We start from the raw sequence: 16,059 nt of genomic DNA, 5'->3' as shown, positions 1-16,059 counted from the left end.
TCCAATATTAGTTAGAATTTAAGATTTTCCTCAATAACATCCAACTAGTTGGAAAAGCATTTCAAAGTAGTGTTGCAGTCGCGTGGGTTTCTTAAATGCACTGCAGCATGCTGGTATGTGCAATTCTTGAGGGCACACTTCAAAGTCGTGATAGAGGGACATGCCACTGATAAACTAAACATAACCTATGGCAATGTCCTTTCGTGTCTAATTTACAGTTTAATGTAATTGTATAGTTTTGATTTGAGTTTTAATACTTGCTTTGATCACTTTCCCCAAATGTGTAGTTTCATCCATTTCCCAGCTACTTCCGTTTGTTATTATTACCGAGTTCATGGTTCATCCAGAGAGGAAGTGGGCATTTCTCATGTTCCCTCTGATTTTCTACAATCTTTGATAGCTCAATGGATATTCGCATGAATTTGCTGTCTCTGAATATGCACTAGTGAGTTTATTTTTTCAATGAAGAGAGGATGCAATTTGAGAGACAGTAATTTCCATGTAAAAGGACCCATGATCAACAACATGTGAAGTTCATAGGAGCACGTCAAATTGGGTGTCAAATGAAATCTGAATATTTTTTATTAAGACAGTGCATTCGGAAAGTATTCAGACCCCTTGACGTTTTCCACATTTTGTTAAGTTACAGCCTAATTCTAAAATTGATTAAATGGTTCCCCCCCTCCTCCATCTACACACAATACCCCAAAATGACAAAGCGAAAACAGGTTTAGACATTTTTGCAAATGTATATAAGCTGGGCATACCTTTATTTGGATAGTTTCTCACATTCTTCTCTGCAGAACCTCTCAAGCTCTGTCAGGTTGGATGGGGAGCGTCACTGCACAGCTATTTTCAGTTCTTTCCAGAGATGTTCGATCGGGTTCAAGTCCAGGCTCTGGCTAGGGAACTCAAGGACATTCAGAGACTTGTCCCAAGCCACTCCTGCATTGTGTTGGCTGTGTGCTTACGGTCGTTGTCCTGTTGGAAGGTGAACCTTCGCCCCAGTCAGGTCCTGAGCTCTCTGGAGCAGGTTTTCATCAAGGATCTCGCTCTACTTTGCTCCGTTCATCTTTCCCTCGATCCTGACTAGTCTCTCAGTCCCTGCCGCTGAAAAACATTCCCACAGCATGATGCTGCCACCACCACGCTTCACCATAGGGATGGTGTCAGGTTTCCTCCAGACGTGATGCTTGGCATTCAGGCCAAAGAGTTCAATCTTGGTTTCATCAGACCAAAGAATCTTGTTTCTCATGGTCTGAGAGTTCTTTAGGTGCCTTTTGGCAAACTCCAAGCGGGCTGTCATGTGCCTTTTTACTGAGGGGTGGCTTCCGTCTGGCCACTCTACCATAAAGGCCTGATTGGTGGAGTGCTGCAGAGATGGTTGTCCTTCTGGAAGGTTCTCCCATCTCCACAGAGGAACTCTGGAGCTCTGTCAGAGTGATCATCGGGTTCTTGGTCACCTCCCTGACCAAGGCCCTTCTCCCCCGATTGCTCAGTTTGACCGGGCGGCCAGCTCTAGGAAGAGTCTTGGTGGTTCCATACTTCTTTCATTTAAGTATGATGGAGGCCACTGTGTTCTTGGGGACCTTCAATGCTGCAGAAATGTTTGGTACCCTTCCCCAGATCTGTGTCTCGACACAATCCTGTCTCTGAGCTCTACGGACAATTCCTTCGACCTCATGGCTTGGTTTTTGCTCTGACATGCACTGTCAACTGTGGGACCTTTATATAGACAGGTGTGTGCCTTTCCAAATCATGTCCAATCAATTGAATTTACCACAGGTGGACTCCAATCAAGTTGTAGAAACATCTCAAGGATGATCAATGGAAACAGGATGTAACTAAGCTCAATGTCGAGTCTCATAGCAAAGGCTCTGAATACGTATGTAAATAAGGCATTTCAGTTTTTTTATTTTATTATTTTATTTTTATTTTTTATTTTATTTTATTTGGGGGGGAATGGATCAGCTTAATATTGCAGATAGATTGTATCTTCTATCAATGTAATTGTCTGCATCACTTCCAATCCCCCATGTTTTTTTTAAAATGTTTTTTAAAAAATATATATATTCCCCTTTATTACTTTTCAACCCCACCATCCTTTCCCTACTTGGAGTAAATTAGTGAACAACAACGCCCAGGCCTCTACTTCCGGTCTATACTTACTATCTACACCTTATGGACAGAGTTACTTTTACAATAATTCTATTATATATCTATATATATATATATATATATATATATTTTTTTTTAAATTTATTGCTCCTGAACTTCTTCTACTCTCAACCTCTCCGATCATTTTCATGATGTCCATCCGGTTTGCTTCTATATGCCATATCTTTCTAACTGTGCTCTTTCCCAAAAGCTCCCAACATACAACCTATATACTTATTATGGACACAGTATGCTTACATTATTAGCTATCTTTGTTATTATTTGTTGTTATTTGTTATTAGTCCCATCCTTCAACTCTATTCAATACCTCCCATCTATCTCTTAACACCATCCATATAGGATTTATATTTGCCATATATATTTCAACCGTACTGTGATGTTTTACAAAAGTTCTGAACCTTTCTATTCTCATTGCTTCTACAGATTGTGAATTAAAAATAAACATTTTTGCTAAAAGTATTATTATATTATTGATTGATTGACTATGACTTTTCAGATCACCCAGTAATGCTATCTGCAAGGTTAGTTCCAGGTAAATATTGCAATCCTTTAGCCATTCCTGGACCTGTGTCCAAAAACAAGCTACAAATGGACAGAACCAAAACAAATGATCTAATGATTCTGTCTCTTCACAGCAAAATCTGCAGAGCTGGGAAGATTGTATCCCCCATATAAATAACATTCTATTGGTAGCAAGAATTTTATATAATAATTTAAATTGAAAGATTCTAATTTTTGAATCCGGTGTCGTTTTGCGTGTCAGTTCATAAACACTATGCCATGGGATCGGTACGTCAAAGATCTCTTCCCAACTATTTTGCAATCTATATGGGACGGCTGTCAATCCTTTGGTCCTTAAGTGAAACTGATATACTTTTTTATTTATCACAGTTTTCCTTAACCAATTATGTTCTTTAATGCAAGGCCGACAGACAAGTTCCTTACTTTCTCCCCCTTCAACTTTCCTCTTCCACTTTTGCGGTAAGGCTGCAATTATTTGGTTGTAATTTTGGGTAGAGCAGACATTTCCATATGTTTTTGTTAGCTGCATGTGCGACATAACTCCACCAGTCCTACCGATGATATCATTTACGAAGATTATACCTTTTTTAAACATTCTGTCAAAAAATAAAGGTTTTTTGTCAATTAGTATATTTGAATTTAACCACAATATTTGTTGCATTATTTGTTCTGTAGTTTCTGGAGGATTAAATTTCTATGGCTTGTTTTAGAAATAGTGACATTTGGGAGATTATTTCCTTTTCAAATAACTGAAAGTGAGAGGTTGTAATCTGAATAAAGGGAAAAAGGCCTTTCTTGAACAGTGGGTGAGACAATCTTACTAATTTGCTTGAGAACCAGTTCGGATTTAAGTATAACTTTTGGATGACTGAAGATTTTAGTGATAGGTCTAATGCTTTAATATTTAATAATTTCTGTCCTCCGAATTCATATTCATTATATAAATATGCTCTTTTAATTTTGTCTGGCTTGCCGTTCCAAATAAAATGGAATATTTTTTTCTCATATAATTTAAAAAACTGTTTGCTAGGCGTAGGCAAGACCATAAGCAAATAGGTAAACTGGGATAATACTAAAGAGTTAATCAGGGTGATTTTTCCACAAATTGACAGGTATTTTCCTTTCCATGGTAGTAAGATCTTATCTATTTTTGCAAACTTTCTATTAAAATGTATTGAAGTGAGATAATTTATTTCCTTTGGGATATGTATTCCGAGTATATCCACATCACCATCAGACCATTTTATTGGTAAACTACATGGTAATGTAAAAATTGTATTTTTTAGTGATCCAATACGTAATATAGTACATTTGTCATAATTTGGTTTTAATCCAGAGAGGTTAGAAAATGTATCTAGATCCTCTATGAGGCTGTGGAGGGATTCTAGTTGTGGATCTAAAAGAAAACATGAATCATCTGCGTACAATGACACCTTTGTTTTTAAGCCCTGTATTTCTAATCCCCTGATATTATTGTTGGATCTGATTTTAATAGCTAACATCTCGATGGCCATAATAAATAGATATGCCGATAGTGGACAACCTTGTTTCACTCCTCTTGACAGTTTAAAACTTTCTGAGAAATAGCCATTATTTACTATTTTACACCTAGGGTTACTATACATGATTTTGACCCATTTTATAAGAGATTCTCCAAAATTGAAATGCTCCAGGCATTTATATATAAACCCCAGTCGAACTTTATCAAATGCCTTTTCGAAGTCTGCTATGAATAGCAGGCCTGGTTTTCCATATTTTCCATAGTGTTCTATTGTTTCCAATACTTGCCTTATATTATCTCCAATGTATCTTCCATGTAAAAAACCTGTCTGATTAGAATGAATAATATCCGACAATACCTTTTTAATTCTATGCGCTATACATTTTGCTAGGATTTTTGCATCACAACACTGAAGTGTAAGGGGCCTCCAATTTTGTAAATGGACTGGATCTTTATATTTTCCACTTGTATCCTGTTTCAGTAATAATGAGATCAGACCTTCTTCTTGAGTGTCAGATAATCTACCATTTACATAGGAGTGGTTAAAACATGCTCTTAACGGTCCTCTTAGTATATCAAAAAAGGTTTGGTATACCTCGACTGGTATGCCATCCAACCCTGGAGTTTTCCCGGACTTAAAGTCTTTAATTGCATCCAGAAGTTCCTCCTCTGTAATTTCACCTTCACATGAGTCTTTCTGTGTGGCTGTTAATTTGACATTATCAATAGAAAAAACATCTCTACAATTAGCTTCAGTTAGAGGAGATGGAGGCGACTGAAAAGAAAACATATGCTTAAAGTACTTTGTTTCTTCCTTCAAAATATCATTTGGTGAATTATGGGTGACTCCGTCAATTGTAACCAGTTTCATTAAGTTATTTTTGGTAGCATTCCTATGTTGAAGATTAAAAAAGAATTTTGTGCATTTTTCCCCATATTCCATCCAGTTTGCTTTATTTTTATAATATATTACACTTGATCTTTCTTGAATAAGTTTCTCCATTTCTTTTTGTTTTTCCTCTAATTTATTCTGAGCCTCTATGTTACAGTTTTTATTGCCATCTATCTGTTCTGTTAGACTTTCTATTTCCTTTCTTAGTATAAACTCTTTTGACCTAAATTGCTTTTGTTTTCGAGATGAGTACTGAATTGCATGGCCTCTAAAGGCACATTTAAAGGTGTCCCATACAATAAGGGGATTCGCTGTACCTATGTTATGTTGGTAAAAGTCAGTTATAAATTCCTTTGTTCTAATTATAAATAAATTATCATCCAATAGGCTTTGATTAAATTTCCAATATCCTCGCCCACGTGGAAATTCAGTAAGAGTAATGTTTATGCCTATTATATGATGGTCCGACCGCATTCTGTCCCCTATCAACACTTTTTTTTACTTTTGGTGCCAACGAGAATGAGATAAGAAAGAAGTCAAGACGACTAGCTTGATTCAGTCTCCGCCATGTATATCTCACTAGATCAGTATATTTAAGCCTCCATATATCTACTAGTTCTAATGTATCCATGACATTCACAATTTCCTTAAGAGCATGTGGGTGATTGTTTGTGGTGTGATTTCCTTTTCGGTCCATTGAGCTATTTAAAACAGTATTATAATCCCCCACCATAATAATATTGTCTTGAGTTGCTTGCAGGCTTGATAATTTATTATATATATTGTCAAAGAATTGTGGATCATCATTATTTGGTCCGTAAAGGTTAATGAGCCATATCTGTTTATGGTCCAATAACATATTTAAAATAATCCATCTACCTTGCGTATCTATTTGGACAATTTGCACATTCGGATCGAAATTACTATTAATTAATATCATCACCCCTTTTGAATTTCTTTGCCCATGGGAGAAGTATATTCCCCCCCCCCCCCCCCCCCCCATTCTTTTTTCCACGCTACTTCATCTCGAATTGTTGAATGAGTTTCCTGTATACAATAGATATTATATTTAGGGGTGTAACGATTCGTTTTAACAACGATTCGATTTGTATCACGATTCGTGGTTGTCGATACGATTCAAGGACGATATTGGTTCATTTAGAACGATCCGATCCGAAACGATTCAGTGACTTGAAATCGATTCAGTAACCTTTTAGCCAAAAATTCAACCAGTGTGACTGAAATAAATACCTGGATACTGGACAGTGCAGGTGAAGTTTCCTAGATTCCTGTTTCTTGTAAGGACCGCAATGGTGGCTTGATAATTTCTCGCTCGTCGGCTTCTCCTCTGTCGTCCGCCATGCTATGTTTTGTTGTCTTTGCGCCTTTGCGCTGCTGCTGGCGTGGGGCGATGACGTCACGGATAGGCAGACTGAATCGAGTAATGTTTAAAGCCTTTATCATTAAAAGTGCTAAGAAAAAACATCCATATAAAGTCTGACGTGCTTAAATCCGATGGGTTATTTCCTAGTATCGATACAATCGATGTATTACATTTTAAAACGATGTTAGATTGATATATGTTGTCCAAAAGGCCAACTCGCCGAGCACAGATCGATGTAGTTGGATCATAGGAATATAAATCGATACATCGATGTAGTAGATGGATCGTTACACCCCTAATTATATTCCTTCTCTTTGAGCCATGTAAATATTGTTCTTCTTTTGTTATTATCAGCTAAGCCATTGCAATTTTAACTGGCTATACTTATTTCACCATACACCATAATGAGATACAAGTTTCAAGTCTATTTATCATTATATATGTTTGTAAATTTACCAATAGAAAATAGCGTAATGATTGAGTGTCCATATAGCTGTACCGTGATATTTGCATTGCTACGGAGTAACCCTTCAATTGTTCTCCACTAATTCCCCCGCTAAAGCCCCTCCCCATCCCAAGTTGAGCCGTCATCCCAGTGATCAGCATCCCACCCACGTCCCTCCGTATCCCTAAGGCCCCGAGAGGCCAGGACCCATCCATCGAAAACAGCACACAGTGCCACCCACAAAACAGAAGCAGATTAACCGCCAAAAGCATTTCCAATGCTTTCACCTCTATATATTTGTAAATTATGCATATCCTATTTTCCATCATTATCAATTAATATGCGTAATAATGTCGGCAGTTCACGCATAGGATTCTAACATATAACCTGGATTGCCATTGTATTACATTTAATTCATTGACAAGCAATTATTATCCTAGCAAATAATTCCCGTGGTCCATCCCATACCCTCCCCCCCAACATCCCCACCCCCCCACAACAGATGCCAGACAAGCACACACGCACATACTCACATACTCCAACACACTCAACCCCCCTCCTCCACAATCCACCATAAAATCAGATACTCAACGGCTGTTATATCCCAGAGCCCAACTCGAGAAATAACTTGATCTACGAGTGCACATACAGTTAAAGCTGATTGAGAAAGCATGCAGATTGAGCAGAAATTGATAACAATGTGAGATTTGATTAATCTACTTAATCTATGTCAAGTCCTAGGTGATGGAGATCAGATCCACCCTCTTCACCTGAGACACAAACACTCTGATCCCCTGTTGTAACCATTTTCCCAAGCATCTCCATGCGGTCAGACCTTTGATTATTTTGTGCCACCTGGGCCACAATGATAAACCCCCTCTCTGATTGTCCGAGTGTGACCCCCTCCCCATGGGTTACTGCAGCCAGTGTTGCCAGCACTGCCACTACCTGGGTGGGCGTACCCCACCGGAATCCCCACCGGCTAGGTAAAAGGTCGTCAAGGTTCTCATTAGCAGCTTTGAGAATTTCCTTGTATATTATGCTCTCCCATCAGGGGGCTCTGGCTTTGTAGGACCAACCCTGCCAGGCAGGCTCAGAATCTTGAGGGGGCGGTGCTGCTCAAGTAGGTCTCTGACCGCATTTATTTCTCTGTTTAGGCTGCATATTCACAGCAGGTCCATAAAATAGATGGGAACTTCTCTTTTGTGTATGGGTCGCTCAGGTGGGTGTCCAGGTTATAGGGTTAGGGATCTTTCCATCATGATAGGACAATGAATAATTAGATTAGATGTATACTATATTTAAAAATGTATATCCCTCATCTACACAAAATTGAAAGCTCTCTCTCTCACTACCCCTGCTCATAGACCCCCGGTCGGCTCTGGGATATGCAACCATTTCCCCTCTCACTCACTTAACGCCGCACCTTTTCAAACACAAAAATGCACACCACATGGTTGACTGCGGAAGAAATGGGCCGAGCGTGCAAACGCACCCGCATCCACATCTGCCGCAAGGGGGAAAGGACGCCAGAGAGAACACAGGACCAACCACAACAACCATCCGCCAAAACAACAACCTCCCGCCAAAAAAGCCATGTTCTAATTATTTGTATTTAAAGATGTATTATTCTGCTTGTTATATTTACATTTACATTTACGTCATTTAGCAGACGCTCTTATCCAGAGCGACTTACAAATTGGTGCATTCACCCTATAGCCAGTGGGTTAACCACTTTACAATAAAAAAAATTTATTCCATTTATTTTTATTTATTTTTATTTTAATTTTTTTTTGGGGGGGGGGGGGGGGGGTAGAAGGATTACTTTATCCTATCCCAGGTATTCCTTAAAGAGGTGGGGTTTCAAATGTCTCCGGAAGGTGGTGAGTGACTCCGCTGTCCTGGCGTCGTGAGGGAGCTTGTTCCACCATTGGGGTGCCAGAGCAGCGAACAGTTTTGACTGGGCTGAGCGGGAACTATGCTTCCGCAGAGGAAGGGGAGCCAGCAGGCCAGAGGTGGATGAACGCAATGCCCTCGTTTGGGTGTAGGGACTGATCAGAGCCTGAAGGTACGGAGGCACTGCTCCATAGGCAAGCACCATGGTCTTGTAACGGATGCGAGCTTCAACTGGAAGCCAGTGGAGTGTGCGGAGGAGGGGGGTGACGTGAGAGAACTTGGGAAGGTTGAACACCAGACGGGCTGCGGCATTCTGGATGAGTTGTAGGGGTTTAATGGCACAGGCAGGGAGCCCAGCCAACAGCGAGTTGCAGTAATCCAGACGGGAGATGACAAGTGCCTGGATTAGGACCTGTGCCGCTTCCTGTGTAAGGCAGGGTCGTACTCTCCGAATGTTGTAGAGCATGAACCTGCAGGATCGGGTCACCGCCTTGATGTTGGCGGAGAACGACAGGGTGTTGTCCAGGGTCACGCCAAGGCTCTTCGCACTCTGGGAGGAGGACACAACGGAGTTGTCAACCGTGATGGCGAGATCATGGAACGGGCAGTCCTTCCCCGGGAGGAAGAGCAGCTCCGTCTTGCCAGGGTTCAGCTTGAGGTGGTGATCCGTCATCCATACTGATATGTCGGCCAGACATGCAGAGATGCGATTCGCCACCTGGTTATCAGAAGGGGGAAAGGAGAAGATTAGTTGTGTATCGTCAGCGTAGCAATGATAGGAGAGGCCATGTGAGGATATGACAGAGCCAAGTGACTTGGTGTATAGGGAGAAAAGGAGAGGGCCTAGAACTGAGCCCTGGGGGACACCAGTGGTGAGAGCACGTGGTGCGGAGACAGCTTCTCGCCACGCCACTTGGTAGGAGCGACCGGTCAGGTAGGACGCAATCCAGGAGTGAGCCGCGCCGGAGATGCCCAGCTCGGAGAGGGTGGAGAGGAGGATCTGATGGTTCACAGTATCAAAGGCAGCAGACAGGTCTAGAAGGACAAGAGCAGAGGAGAGAGAGTTAGCTTTAGCAGTGCGGAGAGCCTCCGTGACACAGAGAAGAGCAGTCTCAGTTGAATGACCAGTCCTGGGGGGGCGCTGTTGGAAGCCAAGGATGTAGCACGCGTATCCCTATCGCTCCTGAGTTAGTGACCAAATTTATATATTTAACTTTGCAAAATTGCATACATTTCTGTTTGGCAGGCGTCTGAAGAGACCCATAAACAACTCGGTTCAAGTTTAATAAATTTAAATTCGTAATGACGTCAACCCGGCCAAAAACAGAGTCTGCAAGAGCAGGCCGCAACAAGCCTGCAACTTCTCCCGACTCACCCCCGCCACCGAACGCTGCCAATGCCGGCCCCACGGAAACACTGACTGTGGAGATGCTGCAATCCGTGATAGGTACCCTCAAAACCGACATTTTCGGAAAAATTGACTGTCTCTCTACCAATCTCAGGTCAGAGATATCAACGATTAAAGACGAGCTTAAAAAATCTATCGAGAGTATACAGAATAAGCTCGACGCACATGGGGTGACTTTATCGGATTTGGAGCGAGGGGCTACAGACCACAGCACTCGCATTAGCGAGCTAGAGGCTAACGTCGGCTCATTGACAACTAGGGTGGCATTCCTCGATAATAAATGCGAAGATATGGAAAGTAGAATGCGGAGGAACAACATTCGTCTACTGGGAATACCGGAGGGAGTGGAGGGCCCAAGGCCCACGGAGTACATGGCCCAGCTACTTCAGGAGCTGCTCGGGCTAGAGGAGAAGCCATTGCTAGACCGGGCTCACCGCACTCTGCGTAGCCGACCCAGGGATGGAGAACCCCCACGACCATTTGTCATCAGGGTGCATTTCTTTCACGTCCGCAACGACATACTGAGAAGATCGGGAGAAGCATCCCCTCTTCTACATAAGGGTAAAAGAGTCTCGATATTTGCGGACTACACAACAGCTGTGGCTAAGAGGCGGGCTAGCTTTGGAGCTGTGAAACGCCAACTACACGCCTGCCCGGGCGTGAAGTTCGGCCTCATCTACCCTGCGGTTTTGAGACTGACTTTACCGGACGGCTCCATGCACAGATTCGAGGACCCGGCTATAGCGGCAGATTTCATCAACAAGAACGTGAAAGCGGCTGTTGTACCGCATGGTGTGTAACAAATGGTTGGCTGGCTGGTCTTCCTAGCAGGCTAGCTAGCAGGCCGAATGGGTGACTAACGAAGCTATCTTTGCTGGGTTCGTCGACATATTAATGTCATTCTCTTTTTTATCTCTTTATTTCCAGCCCAGGTTTGCCGCCTCTAATGCCAATATCTGGGGTCTGCATGGCTGTTTCAGTTTGATCATTTACCACCTGCGCCTGCTAAATGACCAATTATATATTATTATTATTATAGGTTAAACCTCTCTTAATCGAGGATAGTTTTCCTTAGACTCTGTTGGGGACCATTCTATTCATGTTTGGCTTACTCTAGTTAAATGGTCACTAATCTTAGGTAGCACAGAGTAAGAGTTATCATGCTTAGCTCTAAACTTTCTTTGTATTTAGGGTTTTGCTTGCATCTCATTTGGGGAGATGCTTCGGCAAGGGCGGGTGTGAGGGAAGGGTTTGTTCACTCTCTATTTGTATACAGTTTGTATATGTTTTTTGTGCTTCTTTGCTTGTTTTTGTTTTTTACATTTGCGCTTTTAGGTTCAACTAAGATCTTCAGTTTACATTGTACCTTGTCCTTTACACATCCCCTCTCTTTCTTAAGATATGACTCAGCCTAGTGTAGCCCATACTGCTGGAGGGAATGGCTTTAATTTTCTTACTTGGAACTGCAGGGGCATAAATAACCCAATTAAACGTAGTAAGGTGCTACACCATCTTCATCATTTGAAAGCTCACATCATCTTTCTCCAAGAAACTCATCTGAAGGTATCACAACACTCAAGTCTTAGGTGCAGATGGGTGGGTCAGGTGTTCCATTCCTCATTTCAGAGTAAGGCGAGAGGGGTGGCTATTTTACTTCACAGATCGGTACCTTTTACATGTTCTAAGGTGATCGCAGATCCCCACGGTAGATATATAATTGTCAGTGGTAGGCTGCTCAATACAAAGGTTCTTCTTGTTAATATCTATGCTCCTAATTGGGACAATGGTGATTTTTTCAAATCGGTTTTCTCTACACTCCCAGATATGTCCACCCATATGTTGATTTTAGGAGGTGACTTTAACTGTTGGTTAGACCCACAATTGGATCGATCCTCCACTAAACCTACCACCTTATCAACCTCAGCTAGAGTTGTTCGAACCTTTATGTCTGAATTCGCAGTCTCAGACCCTTGGAGAATGGTTAATCCAACTGGGAAAGCATACTCTTTTTTCTCATCGGTTCACCACACTTTTACGCGCATAGACTACTTCCTTGTTGATGACCGGCTCCTCCACTCCATATCTTCATGTTCATATAACCCAATTGTAGTATCTGACCACGCCCCTGTTACTATGGAAGTAGCTTTTCAAAATCTTGACAATCAGCGACCGCCTTGGCGACTAAAAACTCAACTGCTCAGTAATGAACACTTTGTCAATTTTGTTTTGAGTCAAATCGACTTTTTCATGATTACAAATAGAACCCCAAACATCTCTGCGTCTACTCTCTGGGAAACTTTGAAAGCTTATATCAGAGGTGAAATTATCTCCTACGCCGCACATGAGAACAAATTGAAAAGGAATAGGTTATCTATGTTAACACGCTGTATTGCCCAATTAGATGACATTTATGCCGTTTCACCATCCCCGGATATTTATAAGGAACGTTTAACTCTGCAAGCAGAATTTGACACACTATTAACAGACCAGGTTACTGAAATGCTTGTCAAGTCTAGGAGCACTTACTATGAACAAGGAGATAAAGCCAGTAAATTATTAGCTCACAAGTTACGTCAACTATCATCATCATCTCAGATTACAAAAATCCGTACATCATCTGGGATATCATTAGATCCTGGGGGGATCAATGAGGAGTTCAAGAGATTTTACCAGTCTCTATATACCTCTGAAAGTAAAGCGGATACACTGGAATTGGATGATTTCTTCCACTCACTTTCTGTGCCTTCGGTCGGCCGGGATTTGGTTAAAAAATTAGAGCAGCCGATCACTGTTGAAGAACTGTCTAACGCTGTCAAATCCCTTCAATCTGGGAGAAGCCCAGGGCCTGATGGCTACCCGACAGAGTTTTATAAGAAGTTTATCACCAAAATAGCCCCTATTCTAATTGAAATGTACAATGATGCATTTGTAAATGGTGCTCTCCCACATACTCTCACTCAAGCAACCATTTGTGTTATTCTTAAAAAAAACAAAGACCCTCTTGACTGTGCATCATACCGTCCAATTAGCCTGCTAAATGTGGACTATAAAATTCTAGCCAAAATTCTGGCAACGCGGCTAGAAACAGTCCTCCCATCAATTATCTCTCCGGATCAAACAGGATTTATAAAAAATAGACACTCATTCTTCAATCTCCGAAGATTATTTAATATTATATACAATCCTCCTGTCGACAATACCTCTGAAGCCATTATATCCCTGGACGCGGAGAAAGCGTTTGATCGGGTGGAATGGAAATACCTTTTTTACACTCTAAATAAATTTGGCTTTGGCTCCAAATTCACGACCTGGATAAAACTTCTGTACTCATCCCCCCAAGCCTCTGTCAGGACTAATAACACTCAATCAGATCGCTTCCCTTTGCAAAGATCGACACGTCAGGGTTGCCCCTTAAGTCCCTTACTGTTTGCCCTCGCCATAGAGCCACTTGCAATAGCACTTCGCTCCAACCCCCTCATCAAAGGCATAGTCAGATACGGGCACGAACACAAACTGTCTTTATATGCAGATGATTTATTAATATACACATCCAATCTTTCTGTCTCTGTCCCTGCTGCCCTTGCCACTTTCGCATCCTTCGGTCACTTATCAGGGTATAAACTAAATCTCAGTAAAAGTGAACTGATGCCACTTAACATGGCTGCAAAAAAATTCCCTCTACATAACTTGCCATTTAAAATAGCTCACAGTAGTTTTATTTATCTCGGGGTACATGTCACAATTAGTTTTGAAAACCTTTTTCAAGCCAATTTTGCTCCTCTCTTAACCCGTACTAAGGACGATTTGGAACGGTGGTCTTTGCTACACCTCTCCTTAGTTGCTAGAATTAACTCTATTAAAATGAATACTCTCCCTAAATTCTTATACCTCTATCAGTGCCTTCCAATATTTCTACCCAATGCATTTTTCAAAAAGATCGACGGCCTAATTCTACCCTTTATATGGGACAAAAAGCCTCCTAGGATGCGAAAACAGCTCTTGCAGAGGCCCAAACCAGACAGCGGTCTAGCTCTACCAGATTTCAGATTCTATTATTGGGCCGCTAACCTTAGGATCATTCAGTACTGGTTGCAGAGCAGAGTGATACTCCCACCCCCAACTTGGCTGGAGATGGAGGCTGCCTCGTCTACACCGGCATCATTGTCTTCCCTCGCTCACTCCTCTATTACAGGCCCTTACTCCTCCTTCACCAATAATATATGTGTCAAAACAACATTGAAGATCTGGAATCAATTTAGGCGCCACTTTGGGTTTCAAACAACCTCTTCCTTGGCTCCGGTAGCCTCAAACCCAGCTTTTCCCCCATCTATGATTGATGGTGCTTTCTCAACATGGTCTAATCTCGGTATTAAAAGATTCAGAGATCTATATACTAACAATACATTTAGTACGTTTCAACAATTATCAGCTAAATTTGGTCTCCCCAGACATCATTTTTTTAGGTTCTTACAAGTCCGGAGTTATGTCCGCAGCATAGATCCAGGATTCCCCAACCTTTCTGGTGGAACACAGTTCGACACATTTCTCACCCCACTTCCTAATCAGAAAGGCACATTGTCAATAATCTATAGTCAAATTTGCTCACTACAAGCCATCTCATTAAACAATATCAAATCCTCTTGGGAGGAGGAACTGGGTGAGGAAATACCTGATGAACTATGGGAAGGGGCACTCAAAAGGGTACATAGCTCTTCTATTTGCGCTCGACACGGCCTCATCCAATGCAAACTCATTCATAGGGCCCACTGGACCAAAGCAAGACTATCAAAAATTTACAAGGATGTGAACCCTAATTGTGTTCGATGTAACCAGTCCCCTGCTAATCATGTGCACATGTTTTGGTGCTGCCCATCTCTTGTTGGTTTCTGGAAAGACATCTTTAACACACTCTCAGAATTAAGCGGTACACAGATCGAGCCAGACCCTCTCATTGCATTATTTGGAGTTTCCTTACCCACAATACAATTGACCAAAATGAATAAGGATGTAATTGCCTTTGTCACGTTGTTAGCGAGACGATTAATTTTACTTAGATGGAAATCCTCTGCAGCCCCTTCTCATGCTCTTTGGATTAAATCTATTTTGAATTGCATAAAGTTGGAGAAAATAAAACAGACACTCAATGGGTCTGTAGACAAATTCTATGCAAAGTGGGCTCCCTTCTTTTCTTATGTTAAAGGAATACATTTCCCTGCAGTTCCAGATTGATGTATATTTATATATTGGTGATGTAAGAAGCCTGGTATGTGCATATACGACATCTCGGATGTTAAGGATGGTAATAACTGTGCTAGCTGACCTATAACAACTGGATCAAAACATATATTTTTCCTTTTTTTTGTAATTTTTTTGTAAATTTTATTTATTATATTTTTTATTTTTTATTATTATTATTTTTTTTGTTTGTTTTTTGTTTTTGTTTTATCTTATTTATGTATTTAATGTCTATTTTTTCTTTCATGTCTGTCTCTCTATGTCTTGCTGTATCGTTGTCTTCAAATTGTTGTTCCATATTCATACCAAATAACTTCCAAGTGCAATTATTTACTAAATGCTGGTACTGAAAATTCAATAAACAAAGTATATAAAAAAAAAAAAGAATGACCAGTCCTGAAACCTGACTGGTTTGGATCAAGAAGGTCATTCTGAGAGAGATAGCAAGAGAGTTGGCTAAAGACGGCACGCTCAATAGTTTTGGAAAGAAAAGAAAGAAGGGATACTGGTCTGTAGTTGTTGACATCAGTGTGATCGAGTGTTGGTTTTTTGAGAAGGGGTGCAACTCTCGCTCTCTTGAAGACAGAAGGGACATAGC

At 41.2% G+C, this 16,059-nt stretch overlaps 1 protein-coding gene across 2 annotated transcripts in view; it reads left to right on the top strand.

Moving 5' to 3' along the window:
- Positions 1-16,059, top strand: part of LOC311130122 (tRNA N(3)-cytidine methyltransferase METTL2-like) — a 46,962-nt gene that overhangs the window by 417 nt on the left and 30,486 nt on the right. Inside the window, exon 1 of one of the 2 annotated variants that reach the window (XM_084162806.1) lies at positions 2,691-2,710. The exons of the other annotated variant lie outside the window; for it this stretch is intronic. The gene's annotated coding sequence lies outside the window, so the exon portion shown is untranslated. Of the gene's footprint in view, positions 1-2,690; positions 2,711-16,059 lie in introns of those variants that run through there. 2 annotated transcript variants of the gene reach the window in all.

The sequence above is a fragment of the Coregonus lavaretus genome (genome assembly GCF_964263955.1).
Source record: "Coregonus lavaretus genome assembly, chromosome: 5".
NCBI lineage: Eukaryota > Metazoa > Chordata > Actinopteri > Salmoniformes > Salmonidae > Coregonus > Coregonus lavaretus.
Note: the sequence above shows the minus strand (reverse complement) of the source record. Positions and strands in the feature narration are given on the sequence as shown.